Source organism: Mustela lutreola, chromosome X (assembly GCF_030435805.1).
Source record: "Mustela lutreola isolate mMusLut2 chromosome X, mMusLut2.pri, whole genome shotgun sequence".
In the NCBI taxonomy this organism is placed as follows: Eukaryota; Metazoa; Chordata; class Mammalia; order Carnivora; family Mustelidae; genus Mustela; species Mustela lutreola.
Window position 1 is genome coordinate 63,862,287 of NC_081308.1, and position 14,412 is coordinate 63,876,698.

The following is a 14,412-nucleotide window of genomic DNA, read 5'->3' on the forward strand; positions in this document are numbered from 1 at the left end:
CATGACCCAAAGACTGTGACCCAAGCCAAAATCAAGAGATGAACACTCAATCTGCCAAGCTACCCAGGTGCCCCGAGAGAGACAATCTCAAGCAGGCTCCACACCCAGCATGGAGCCTGACACGGTTCTATCTCACAACTGTGAGGTCAGGACCTGAGCTGAAATCAAGAAGCAGATGCTTAACTGACTGAGTCACCCAGACACCCCAATAAGTGTACTCTTTTCTTTTTAAAGAATAATAAGTGTACTCTTAATCCCCTTCACCTATTTCACCTGTCCCTGTCCCCCGCCCCCATCAGTTTATTCTCTATAGCTTAGAGTCTGTTTTTTGGTTTGTCTCTCTCTTTTTTTTTCTTTTTTTCCTTTTTCATTTGTTTTGTTTCTTAAATTCCACATATGACTGAAATCATATGGTATTTATCTTTCTCTGACTGACTTATTTTGCTTAGCATTATACTCTCTAGATCCATTCGTGTTGTTGCAAATGGTAAGATTCCATTCTTTTTTATGGCCGAATAATATTCCTCTCTGTGTGTGTGTGTGTGTGTGTGAGAGAGAGAGAGAGAGAGATACACCACACCTTTATTCATTTATCTATCAGTGGACACTTAGGTTGCTTTCATAATTTGGCTATTGTAAATAATGCTGTTATAATCATAGGGATGCATGTATCCTTTCAAATTAGTGTTTTATATTCTTTTTTAAAAAATATTTAATTAATTAATTTATTTGACAGAGAGAGAGATCACAAGTAGGTAGAGAAGCAGGCGGGTGGGGGGATCAGGCCCCCTGCTGAGCAGAGAGCCAATAATGCACTCCATCCCAGGACCCTGAGACCATGACCTGAGCCGAAGGCAGAGGTTTAACCTATTGACCACCCAGGTGCCACTGTTTTGTATTCTTTTTGAATTTAAATTCAATTTATTTATTTCAGTGCAATTAATTAACATATACTGTATTATTTGTTTTAGGAGTATAAGGCTGTGATTCATCGGTCTTACATAATATCTCATTACAACACATACCCTCCCCAATATCCATCACCCAGTTACCCTATCCCTCCAGGCCCCCTCCCCTCCAGCAACCCTCAATTTGTTTCCTAAGATTGAGAGTCTCTTATGGTTTGTCTCCCTCTCTAGTTTCATCTTCTTTCATTTTTTTTTCTCTCTTCCCCTATGATCCTATGCCTTGTTTCTTAAATTCCACATATCAGTGAGATCATATGATAATTGTCTTTCTCTGACTTGTTTTGCTTATGGGCAGAATACCCTCTAATTCCATCCATGTTATTGCAAATGGCAAGATTTCATTTTTTTAAATGAAATTTCTTCATCTTTATTTATTTATTTTTTAAATTTATTTTTCAGAGAGAGAGAGTATGAGCAGGGGGGAGGAGGCAGAATGAGAGGGAGAAACAGACTCCCCGATGAGCAGGGAGCCTAATGCAGGACTCAATCTCAGGACCTTGGAATCATAATCTGAACTGAAGGCAGATGCTTAACCGAGTGAGCCATCCAGGTGTCTCAAGATTTCATTTTTTTTTTTTTTTGGTGGCTGCATACATTCCAGTGTGTGTGTGTGTGTGTGTGTGTGTGTGTGTGTATCACATCGTCTTTATCCATTCATCTGTCAATGGACATCTGGGCTCTTTCCATAGTTTGGCTATTGTGGACACTACTGCTATATACATTGGGGTGCAGGTGCCCCTTCATGTGGAGAGCCATGAAATAGATGCAAGGAGTCACGTATACGGAGGTGCCCGGGGATTGAGGAAGCGAGACTGATTGGCTGGCTGCAAGCATGGGTGAGCCCGTGCTCGCAGCGTGATCAGGGAGAGGGGCGTGGACTAGATCGGTAATTGGCCGAGGTAAAGGATATAAAGCGGAGAGACTGTCGGGACAGGGGGAGAACTAATAAAGAAGCTTGCCACCCATCACGTTTGCGGGTCGTTCTTGCCGGCAAGAGCAACAAGTGGTGCCGAAACCCGGGACTTCGCCCGCGTCGCAAAGAGGTGATCGAGGTAGAGCAACGATAAGGTAAGGAGTGCACCAATAACTGTCTATTGACAGGGAGGTTCCCTGAAGACGATCGGAGGTAAGGCTCTTCAGGGACGATAGAGAGAAAGTTTTCCCAGGATGGGAAACGAGATTGCTAGGTGCAGGATGGAGGGCCCTCTAAAGGATATCCTCAAGGCAAATGGCACCCCCTTAAAGACGAAAACAGCCCGCTCTTTCTTGAGAGAAGTAGGAGAAGTTGCCCCCTGGTTTATAGAGGAGGGGCTCCTGAATGTGCCACAGTGGGAGCACCTGGGGGAGAACTTGAAACGATGCCCATTTGTAACCTCGGGAACCCTTGCCATGTGGTCCTTGGTGAGAGTGTGTTTACAATCTACTCGAGAGCCCTTGAAGCAAGCAGTGCAACAGGGAGGGGAGGTTCTGGAGCAGGTAAAGGAGGAGTCTCATAAAGGGTCTTCCCAAGACTCCGACTCTGAAAGTGAAAGTTCGGAAGGACTCTCAGATAGCGAGTTGCAGGAAATAGGGGAGAGAGAGGCAGATAAGAAGGAGAAATCTCCCAGTCTCCAGGCATTACAGGATTTGGAAGCCATAAGACAGCAATTCGAGAGTAAGGAGGTGGAGTTGCAGAAGGCATTAGAGGAATTAAGAATGCAAGGAGAAGTAATGACGCAGCTGAAAGCAGAAGCGGAAGCTGCAGCTGTGGCGCAGATTGGGCCAACCTGGCCAGAGCGGTTTTAAGATCACGTAGGCTCTCGATTTGAAACAAATGTTACTTGCAATTGCACCTCAGCTAAGCACATAAGTTACTCATCAATGCCCGTCTGTGTTAGAGCTCCCTTTCTCTTCATAGTTTTTAATGCTTCTACTATTAACAAGTCATCTAGTCTCTCTTGTGAGTCCCAGAATTGTCTGCTATCAGAATGTTGGAATGCCACGGTGGGAGACTCGGCAGTAATAGCCAAGATACCGACGTATATCCCGATGCCAGTACAGGTGAACCCCGACAACCTGCCGGTGCTGCTTCGACATAAACGAGACTTTGGAATAACAGCAGCCATTATTGCAGCTATTGCAGCATCCGTCGCCGCTGCTACTGCTGCTGCAGTGGCGTTGACAACCTCGATACAGACTGCAGCAACACTCAACAATGTCACCGGGAGGGTAGCTGAAGCCCTTGCAACATAAAATCAGATTAATGGACTGTTGGGTGTATACAAAACCTGCCTGGACTCTGTGTCACCCCGGTAGCTTATAATAATTTGTCTCACGCCGCAAATTTATCCAAACAACTTTGGCACTGTCCATGATTGGGTTGTCCTGCTACAACAATCACTCTCGCTCCTCAAAAACTGGGCAGGCATAGGAGCCCTCGTTATATTAATGATTCTGGCTCAAGTGCTCCTACTAAGATGCATCTGTAGAGTTGCGCGACGGCAGCAACGGCAGCAACAAGTTTTGGTTCAAGCTATGATGGCTCTAGAGGCTGGTACCTCCCCCCAGATATGGCTTATATGCTGGATCGGTAGTCAAAGACGGGTAAGACCGACCCCACCCTATAGCAACCTAAGACAGGGACCCCTCGGCCAGGAGGGACACCCGATGACGGGTAAGCGTAGAGAGTGAGGGCGGCAACCTAAGACAGGCACGATCCCCGCCATCATATATAAATAAAAAGGGGGAGCTGTGGAGAGCCATGAAATAGATGCAAGGAGTCACGTATAAGGAGGTGCCCGGGGATTGAGGAAGCGAGACTGATTGGCTGGCTGCAAGCATGGGTGAGCCCGTGCTCGCAGCGTGATCAGGGAGAGGGGCGTGGACTAGATCGGTAATTGGCCGAGGTAAAGGATATAAAGCGGAGAGACTGTCGGGACAGGGGGAGAACTAATAAAGAAGCTTGCCACCCATCACGTTTGCGGGTCGTTCTTGCCGGCAAGAGCGACACCTTCAGATCACTACCTTTGTATCTTTGGGGTAAATACCCAGTAATGTGATTACCAGGTGATAGGGTAGTTCTATTTTTAATTTTTTGAGGAACCTTCATACTATTTTCCACAGTAGCTGTACCGGTTTGCATTCCCACCCATTTTCATCATTTTAAAAAAAGAAAGTCTGTATGCTTTTTTAAAAGATTTTATTTTTGCAAGAGAGAAAGAGAGTGAGCACAAGCTGGGAGGGAGGGGCAGAGGGACAAGCAGACTACCTGCTGAGCAGGGAGCCAGAAGTGGGTCTTGATCCCAGGACCCTGGATCATGACCTGAGCCAAAGAGAGACGCCCAACCAACTGAGCCACCCAGGTGCCCACGAAAGTCTATATTTTTAAGTTAGATTCTCCCATCCCCCCCACCCCTGTAGCCTTATGTAAGCACCACTCTACTTTCAGTCTCCATAGATTCACCTATTCTGGAAATTTCATATAAGTGGAATCATATAATATGTGATCTTTTGTGACTGGCTTTTTCACTTAGCATAATGTTCTCAAGGTCCATCCATGTTGCAGCATGTATCAGAACATATTCCTTTTATGGTTGAAAAATATTCCAGGGGAGCCTGGGTGGCTCAGTGGGTTAAAGCTTCTGCTTTTGGCTCCGGTCTTGATCCCAGCAGATCCAGAGTCAAGCTCTCTGATCAGCGGGGAGCCTGCTTCCCTTCCTTTCTCTCTGGCTGCTTCTCTGCCTACTTGTGATCTCTGTCAAATAAATAAATAAAATCTTAAAAAAAAAAAAGAAAAATATTCCACTACATGGATATCTCATATTTTACTTATCTATTTATCAGTTTATGTACTTGTTGGCTATTATGAATAATACTGATATAAACATTTGTATACAGAAATTAGAGTGATGAGGCACCAAGCTAAGAACCCTGATAGTGACTGAGAACTGGAAGAGACAAGACTGTCTCTCCTAGAGCCTCCTAAGAGATTCTGAAGAATCACGGCCCTGTCCACACTTTAATTTCATCCCAGTGATACTGATTTCAGACTCTGCCTTCCAGAACTGTGAGAGAATACATTTCTGTTATTTTAAGCCATCAACATTGTGGTAATTTTTTTTAAGATTTTATTTATTTATTTGACAGAGATCACAAGTAGGCAGAGAAGCAGGCAGAGAGAGAGAGGAAGGGAAGCAGGCTCCCTGCTGAGCAGAGAGCTGGATGCAGGGCTGGATCCCAGGACCCTGAGACCATGACCTGAGCCGAAGGCAGAGGCTTAAACACTGAGCCACCCAGGTGCCCCAACTTTGTGGTAATTTTTTACAACACTTCAGGACAGTACTACAGTGGTCCTTCTTAAGTTCAAACCTATCATACATAGAAAAAATGTATTTTCTCTTTGTCTCTCAGTCTCTTTGTCTCTCTCGCTCTCTAGAAATAAATATATAAATACACATATATACACACACACAGGCGCTCATGCACACTTGTGTGCATCTGTGATAGTTTGGAAAAAAATGCACTAAAATGTTAACAGCGATTTCTCCATAATGGGATTATGATGATTTTTTTTATACTCTTGTTTTTTAGTTTTGCCCTGAATAAGCATATATTACTTTCATAATCAGGAAAAAACAACATAGGAACACCTGGATGGCTCAATCAGTTAAGTGTCTGCCTTCGACTCAGGGCATGATCCCAGAGTCCTGGGTCGGAGTCCTGCATCAGGCTCCCTGCTCAGCGGGGAGCCTGCTTCTCCCTCTACCTGCCACTCCCCCTGCTGTACTCTCTCTCTCGCTCTCTCTCTCTCTGACATAAATAAATAAATATCTTTAAAAAAGGCAAATTTTGGGGGCACCTGGGTGACTCAGTTGGTTAAGCATCTGGCTTCGGCTCAGGTCATGTTCTTGGGGTCCTGTGATCAAACCCCTGCCCAGCAGGGAGTCTGCTTCTCCCTCTGCCCTTTACCCTGCTCGTGCTCTCTCTCTCAAATAAATAAATAAAATCTTAAAAAGAAAACCCATAAATTACTTTAAAAAATCTTCAATGTCTCCCCATGACTTAACAAAGTAAAGTATAAACTCCTAAGTACAGCACAGGCCCTCAATTATTTGGCTTATGCCTATCTCTCTAGCCTAATTTCCTATCTCTTAGCCTCCCCATTTTTCTTCAGCCAGGCTGAATTACCTAAAACATAGGTCATTCAGCTTCTGATCCATTGCCAATTGCCAATCCATCATTCAGCTTCTGATCCAGAGCTTCTTCAACCTCTTGGTTAGGACCCAGTTCAAAAGCGTTCTTTCTTGTGAAGCCATTCCTGATCCACTCATGCAGACCCCTGCTAACTTCGATTTACCACTTTACCTCTGCTATTATTTTAAGATTTTATTTATTTATTTTTACAGGGAGAGAGAACAAGCAGGCCCTAGGCAGAGGGAGAGGGAGAAGCATGCTCCCGCTGAGCAGAGAGCCCCACCCAGGTGCCCCTGGTGCTATTATTTTATTTGCCTAGAGTATTGCAATTATTTGTTTACATAAACATTTCTGTTTATGTTGTGATTGTCTTGAGGAGATACATGCAAGTACAACAGTCTTCCTTTTATTTTGTTACCAAATATTTTCCAACATAAACAGCTGTTGTGATTTTTAACAAAGTATACATTCATTAGAATGTTACTGAATCCAGGGTAACATCCACTCCTGCAGCAGTTTCCTTGCTCAGCGGGGAGCCTGTTTTTCCTTCTTCTCCTTCTGCCTTTCCCCCTGATTGTATGCTCTGTGTGTGTGTGTCAAATAAATAAAATCTTTTAAAAAAATGTTACCAAGGAGCACCTGGGTGGCTCAGAGCATCGGGCTCTCTGCTCAGCAGGGAGCCTGCTTCTCCCTTTCCCTCTTCTTGGGGCTCTGGCACTTGTGCTCTCTCCCTTTCTCTCTAATAAATAAATAAATAAAACCTGAAAATAAATGTTACCAAATCCATAGTAGCTTTTCTATAATTTGTATTTTTTCACTGGAGACACTAAAAACCATCATGTGGGTGTCTATAAAATATTTTATTTTTTAATATTTCATATTAAAAAGTCCTCATAGATCTTTATGCATTTATATGGGAAGAGAGCTAAAGTATTTTTTAAAGTGAGAAGTCATGGCTCAAAAAAAAAAAAAAATGTATACCTTAGCTTAATCCTATGTGTATTTAAAAAAAGTATAAACATTTCTTTTTGACTAGGTAAATACAGACATAGCAAATAGAAATGGAAGAAAGTGGTCATAATTGTAACCAGAGGGAGGGATTTTTCTCTTTATACTCTTAGGTATTGTTTTTTTTCCCATGAGCAGGGAAATAAATGTTTTTCAGGAATAGAGGTGATATTTTTGTTGTCATATTAGAGGTGTTACTTATTCTCAAAAAAAAGTTTGGAAAAAATTGGTCTAGAAATGTCCAATATGGTAGCCACTAGCCATATGTGACTATTTAAATTTTAGCTGATTAAAATTAACAATTCAGTAATTGAGTTGCACTACTCATATTTCAAGCCCTCAATGGCCACATATGTAGAGCCAGTAGTTACTGTACTGAACAAAGCAAATAACATTTCTTCTTCTTTTTTTTAAAGATTTTATTTATTTATTTGACAGACAGAGATCACAAGTAGGCAGAGAGAGAGAGAGGAGGAAGCAGGTTCCCCGCTGAGCAGAGAACCCAATGTGGGGCTCGATCTCAGGACCCTGGGATCATGATCGGAGTGGAAGGCAGAGGCTTTAACCCACTGAGCCACCCAGGCGCCCCTTCTTCTTCTTCTTCTTTTTTCAAAGATTTTATTTTTTTATTTGACAGAGACAGAGAGAGTACAGGAAGGGGGAGACTCCCCATGGAGCAGGGAGCCCTAGGGACGGCTTGAAATCTCAGGACCTCGAGATCATGGCCCCAGCTGAAGGCAGACGTTTAACCTTCTGAGCCACCCAGGCACCCCGCAAATAACATTTCTGTCCTTGCAGAAGTTCCTAGTGGACAGTACAGGTCTAGATCACTGTTGTCCGCACATACTGAGGCACCAGTTGGGACACCCTGAAACCCTGAGTGTGAATTACTTAGCGGAAACGAACTATAACCACCGATCAGTTGAGACTTGTAGCTCTTGATTAACAACAGGGCTAGTTTGGCATTACTCGAAAATGAAAGCGCCTACCTGACTGGCATCCTACAGAATATAAAATCAGTCTGATCAGGAGGCCTACAATGTATCCATGGCAATAAAGACACCTGTTGAATCTCTTTGTGATTCACAGGCACAATAGTAGTGTTTGGACTGCTGGGTTCCCTGGTTACCATGGAAATAGGTAGTTACAATTGTATTTAATCACAGAAACTAAGTTATCAATCCCCATCATCTCCTCCACCCCCTTTCTATAATCATAACCATAACCATAGCCATAGTGATGACTGTTTCAGTTGGGCTTCATGAGTAGACCTGGCGGCAGAAGTAACTAGAAATATAAGTATGCAATGTCAGAGGGCAATCCCTAATGAGGAAGTGTGAAAAAAGAAACATGGCGGGGCATTTTTTCAGAAGGAAAAGGCTAGATCTACCACACGGATACAATGACATTGTTACTCTTGCTTCTTGCACAGGCGCAGTGCAGGAGTTCTCAGCGCACGCCTACGCGCACTTTTTCGCACCTTTTCTTCTCTTTCCACTTTCCTCTCTCTCCTTTTTCGCCCTCTCCTTTGCCTCTACCATTACTTGGCTTTTCAGTCTTTCTGTTAGCCTGATTAGGCTCTCCTTCCGACCCTCCATCCTCCTCCCCACCACTTTATCCCCCTCCCCCTTCCTTTACCGTCTCGAGCAGACGACAACTTGCGCATGCGCATTAAGTAGAACGCCTCGCTCTTTGTCCCCCATCTGTCGTTCACACGAACTCGAACCTTTCGCGTTCGGTAGCCAATAGAATCGAAGAAATGGCGGAAAAAGGATTCCGCCTCTGGAGATAAACCTTGACTGGCAAGGCAGATAACCAATCAAGGACGCCAGTTTGTACCCCTAAGGAGGCACCGAGCTCCGTCGTCTCGTTTCCGGCGGTCGCGCGCTCTTTTCTCGGGACGGTAGAGGCCGTGTAGCGTCGCCGTTACTCTGAGGAGAGAACAGTGGTAGAGGGTGAGTTTGGGGACGACTTAGTTCTTGTTTGAGAGGAGAGCAGGATTTTTTGCGACAGGAGGCTAGGGTGAGGTTAGGTTTGGAGGGAGGTTGGCCATTCGTTCCAAGGCCCCTTAAGGCCTTGTCCCCGCCGCCACACGGCCTCTTCAGCCCACCCGCGGGGGCCCATTGCTTTCCGCTCTCCTTGCTTTCTGTTTTAGCCTGGCTCCCGTTGCCGTTCTCGCCCCGTTGCTTTTTGCTACTCATCTTCGATTCTGATCCCTGTCAGTAAGTTCCCCAGTCCTTTAGCCGTCTTGGGCCTCAGGGTGTGGGGTCTATTATCCGAGAGCCCTGAAGTCGAGCCTGGAGGAGGAGGCGCTTTGTCGGCGCTCCTCCTCTCAGCCTCGCGAGGCCATTAATTCAGAATGAGAAATGGGGGGGCCCCCAAGCGATGTTTCTTTGTCAAAACTCTAGGCTGGGAAGTTCATTTGCTAGTGCAGACCCCGCGGCTTCCCCGGTCAGGTTCCTGTATGCCCTTTTTTTTTTTTTTTTTTTTTAAAGTCTTGTTGCCTAGCTACTCGGCCCATTTATAGCATCACTTTTTAAAACGAAAAATTAATTTTATGGATTTCCTATTGGGTATTTTCCTCTTAGGGAAACTATTGTTGTCACCTGAAACCTTTCTTCTTGTTCTTAACAGGGAAGTTGAGGTTAGAGACGACTTGGAGGTACTTTGCTATCAACCGAAGTTGGGGTAGGTGTAGGGAGTAAGGTTGCCAGGTAAAATACCGGACGCCCCGTTAAATTTGGATTTCACATAGCAAATTATTTTTAGCATCCGTTTCATAGGGTTTAATTACTAAAAGGTCATTTTTAAAGTCTGAAATTCAAATTGAACTCTACGTTGTGTATTTTTATTTGATAAATCTGGCAACTCTCATTGCGGGGGCGGGGGGCACTGACTAGATTTATGCTGTGTTTTTGTCCAACTTCTTTGTTGTTAAATGAAAGGTCTTAAGAAGCTCCTGGAAAAGTACCTTACTATATCAGTGCATTCTGCAGCTTTCAGGCAGATCCATATCCATGCAGCCCTCTAGGTCGGTAGATTTTTTAGCAGATTTAACCACCCTCCCACCCCCCAGCTTCCACTTAAAAAAAAGTTGATCCTTTTCCTGAAAACTGATTTCAAATATGTGTGATGTAGTGTTTGGTCTTGTACCTAAACCACCCATTTATGCAGTCACACTGTGTCCAGTAGCCCCAGTCTTTCTAAACCAGCAGTACATATTTTCTTTCAAGAAAAGTCCCTCATTAGGGTTAGTCTTTGGGATAGATAAGTGGACAAATCCTTGATGCAGATCTTTGTGCTTAGTTCTTAAGAGGCCCAGTGGTTAGGGGGCAGTGAATTTATTGCTCAAGAGAGATTTCTGCACGTATTTCCGTATTATGTTGGTGGTCATCATCAGAAATAAGTGATAGGGACAATACTTACTTAGTACTTGCTCCTTTGTGGGCACTGTTTTAAGTGATTTATACAGTATTATTTAGTCTTAACCATTGAATGCCTTATTGGGAAATAGTAAACTGGAAGGAAGGATTGTAAAGATTAGCATTGTAGAGACATTTATTCAGAAACACAGAGGTAGGCAGTTTGGTTGTAAAAAAATGATTTTTGCTGGAATCCGAAAGAGAAGAGGAGGAGTGTAATTAATGATATTTGTCTAACTACAGCACCAGCTGAATGCAGAAATACGGATAATGGTTGCCAGGAGGAACAAGTGCTGTGTACAGGATCTCATTTAGTCCTTAAAATAACCAGCCCTGTGAAGTTGCCATTGTTACCCACTCTTTACAGGTGAAGAAACTTGAGGCTCAGAAGTTAGGTGACATGGCTAGTCAGTTTGTTGGATCTAAACTTTGAAATCAAGGTGAGTTTGATTACTAAGCTTGTAGCATAGTAATGAGAATGAGCTTTAGAGTTAAAATAGTTGTGAGTTCCACTCCTTGCTCCATCACATTTGGGTAACCTTAGATGGACATCAGTTTTCTTACCCAGGAGATAATAGTTTTGAGCTCTGAGTGAGAGTGCAGACTTAGCACAGTGCCTGGCATATAATGATTGGTAAATATCTGATACTATAATCTTCACTCCCAGACTACACATCTAAAACAAAAAATAACCTCCCTTGAAGTTACTTTACATGGTTTTAGAACATCCTAGCACTTCTTTAAGGAGGTAGATCATTTCTACTAAGAAGTTATAAAATGGCCTTTTTGAAAAGGAGTGGTGAAATTTGGTTACGATGTATATACAGAGTTTTTAATATTTGAGTTTTGAGTGGATCTCTATGAGGATTTTTATAAATGTGTAAATATAAATTGTGGATTCCTGAATGGGATGCGAGATACTGAGGCTGGGGCCACTGATTGCCAGATTAAAGACTGGAGAAAAAAAAAAGAGGGTCCTTGGATTCTAGCCAGGGGTAAGAAGGTAAGAACCTAGTTGGAGAAATGGCTGTGAAGATAACTCAAGTTTCTGCTATAGGCCAGTTTGGAGTCAAGGGGAAGGGAGGTGTTTAATAGCTGGGACTAAAATACTTAAAGATCTTAATCTAATGCCAACTTAACCCCATCCCCCAAAGTTGCTGGGGTTGACTTCATAAATTTTGTATGTTTTAATTTCCTATTTTTATGTCTTATTTTTAGAAACATGATTGCCCTTTTTTTTAGAGGAAAAAATGCTGCACTGTGGGTAAGAGTAACAAAGATAGATGCAATTATTCTAAGAATTTATTATAAGGAAGTAGTCAAAAAGAGCTATAAGCAAAAAGATGTTTACTGCATCATTCTAATATGAAAAGGGTGAAAACAAATGTCTCATGGTAGGGGGTAGTTTAGTAAGTTAGTATATATCCACATGGTAGCTGTTAAAAATTGTAAGTGTTGACATAGAAGTTAAGAAAAACTTACAGTGCTGCAGTATAACTTCATTATATTGAAATGATAATGTATGCTTTGGAAGGTAAATAAGTAAAAATGGAAATTGTGGGAGGAATATTTACTCATGGATGTGCCCAAGATTTAACTATGAACATTGTTTATAAATAATGGTGAAAATAGGAAGAACCCAGGTGTCCCAACACCATAGGTGCTTGGTTGACAGCCAAATACTGTGTCCATTAAAAATTAATGTAGAAGAAAAAAATAGTGTAAAAGATTGAGTGATATAAAAGCTCAACATCATGTAATAAAGTAGAAAAAGCAGGTTGTAAAATAGTCTTTATAATATTTCATTTAGAGTACATGCAAATAAGTCAGTGACTGAGAGGGTAAGTAACTGACTTCTGGTGGTGGATTTTTATTTAATATTTTTGTTTCTAAGTTTTCTATATTAAAGATGGATTTTAATAAAATCTTTTAGGAAGGGGGGCACCTGGGTGGCTCAGTGGGTTAAAGCCTCTGCCTTCAGCTCAGGTCATGATCCCCAGGGTCCTGGGATTGTGGTGGGGAGCCTGCTTCCCCATCTCTCTGTGCCTGCCTCTCTGCCTACTTGTGATCTCTGTCTGTCAAATAAATAAATAAAATCTTTTTTAAAAGATACATTTTGTAATAGGTACCTTGTTAATGAGAAATGTAAGTTTGATGAAATGATACAAATAAGATTCAGGTCTTGGCTTATGTATCAATTCTCCAGTGAGGCTTACCTCAGCTCTTTAAAATTGCAGTCTTGGGACGCCTGGGTGGCTCAGTTGGTTAGACAACTGCCTTCGGCTTAGGTCATGATGTCGGAGTCCCGGGATCGAGTCCCGCATCGGGCTCCCAGCTCCACGGGGAGTCTGCTTCTCTCTCTGCCCTTCTCCTCACTCATGCTCTCTCTCCCTGTCTCTCTCTCAAATAAATAAATAAAATCTTTAAAAAAAAAAAAAAATTGCAGTCTTACTGGGCACCTGGGTGGCTCAGTTGGTTAAGTTTCTGCTTCCAGCTCAAGTCATGATCCCAGGGTCTTGGGAATGAGTCCTACATGGGGCTCGCTTCTTCCTCTACACTGCCCCCCCATTCGCCCCGCTCCTATTCTCTCTCTCAAATAAATACAATCTTTTTTAAAATTGCAGGCTTACCCCTTTCACTCCCTATCGACTTCGTCTCTGTTTCTTTATTTTCTAGTAGCACTTATTTCTTATTAAGTACTATGTAATTATTAGGTTTTTTTTTTTTTTTTTTTTTTTTTGGTCTAACTGGAAGGTAAGCACAACTGAAGGCAAGAATCTTTTCTTTTGTTCATTGATGTATCCCAGACACCTATAATTGTGCCTAGCAAATAGCATTCAGTGAATATTGTTGGGTGAATTAGTAAAAAAAAATTAGTAAATTATCAATAAGCTATAAACAGGGCAGTTTTCATTTTTGCCTGCCTTCTCTTTTAGTCTACATGCATTTTTGAGGGGAAAAAAAAATTCCTGTTTCTTAAACCTTTCCCTTTTAAAACCTCAAACATTTTTCTTTTCTTTAAAGATTTTATTTATTTCTAAGAGAACATAAGTGGGGAGAGGGACGGGAAAGCAGATGCCCCACTGAGCAGGGAGCTGGGACTCTGGGATTGTAACCTGAGCCACCCAGGCGCCCCAAAATGTCAGACATTTTCACATGTACATGGTCTTCATAATTTTTAATGCTGTGTAACACTACACTGAATAGATGTACCATAATTTATTAAAAACTGTACCTCTGATTTTGGGTATTTTAAGTCATTATTTTGTTTCCTTAAAGGTCATCACAGTGACTATTTCATGGATATGGTTTTTAAATTTTAAAATTCCATTCTTTCGGGGGAGGGCAGAGGGAGAGGGAGAGAGAAATCCTAAGCAGGCTCCACGCCTAGCATAGAGCTTACACGGGACTGGATCTCAACAGCCCTGAGATCATGACCTGACCAAAATCAAGAGTCAGATGCTTCACCTCCTGAGCTGCTCAGGCACCTCTAAAATTATATCCTTAGGGTAAATTTCTAGGAGTAGAATTTCCTGAGTTACAGAATATGAACAATTTGATAGCTCTTGTTATTACTTGTTTTATGAAACAAGAATTTGATAATTAAGTTGTTTATGTTTTGGAGGGATGTGATAAGAAATGTATTAGGAAAACTTTTATATACATAAAAAGTCTTCTCATATACCCCAGAATCAGTAATTATCAAGTCATTGTCACATTTTCTTTGTCTGAGAAATCAGTTTTCTCTAATTTAGAGGAATCCTGCAATGTTACCAATAAATGTCGATGAAGAGGTCCTTGTCAGCATTTTTCCTTGAGCTAAATTCTGACTAGGTCTTGTT

At 42.3% G+C, this 14,412-nt stretch overlaps 1 protein-coding gene across 3 annotated transcripts in view; it reads left to right on the top strand.

Moving 5' to 3' along the window:
* Positions 1-8,947: 8,947 nt before the first annotated feature.
* The window catches only part of NONO (non-POU domain containing octamer binding), a 13,536-nt gene continuing 8,071 nt past the window's right edge, over positions 8,948-14,412 (top strand). Inside the window, exons 1-2 of one of the 3 annotated variants that reach the window (XM_059157077.1) lie at positions 9,014-9,103; positions 10,814-11,010. The gene's annotated coding sequence lies outside the window, so the exon portion shown is untranslated. Of the gene's footprint in view, positions 9,104-9,783; positions 9,837-10,813; positions 11,011-14,412 lie in introns of those variants that run through there. The other 2 variants (XM_059157076.1, XM_059157078.1) reach the window with 2 other exon arrangements.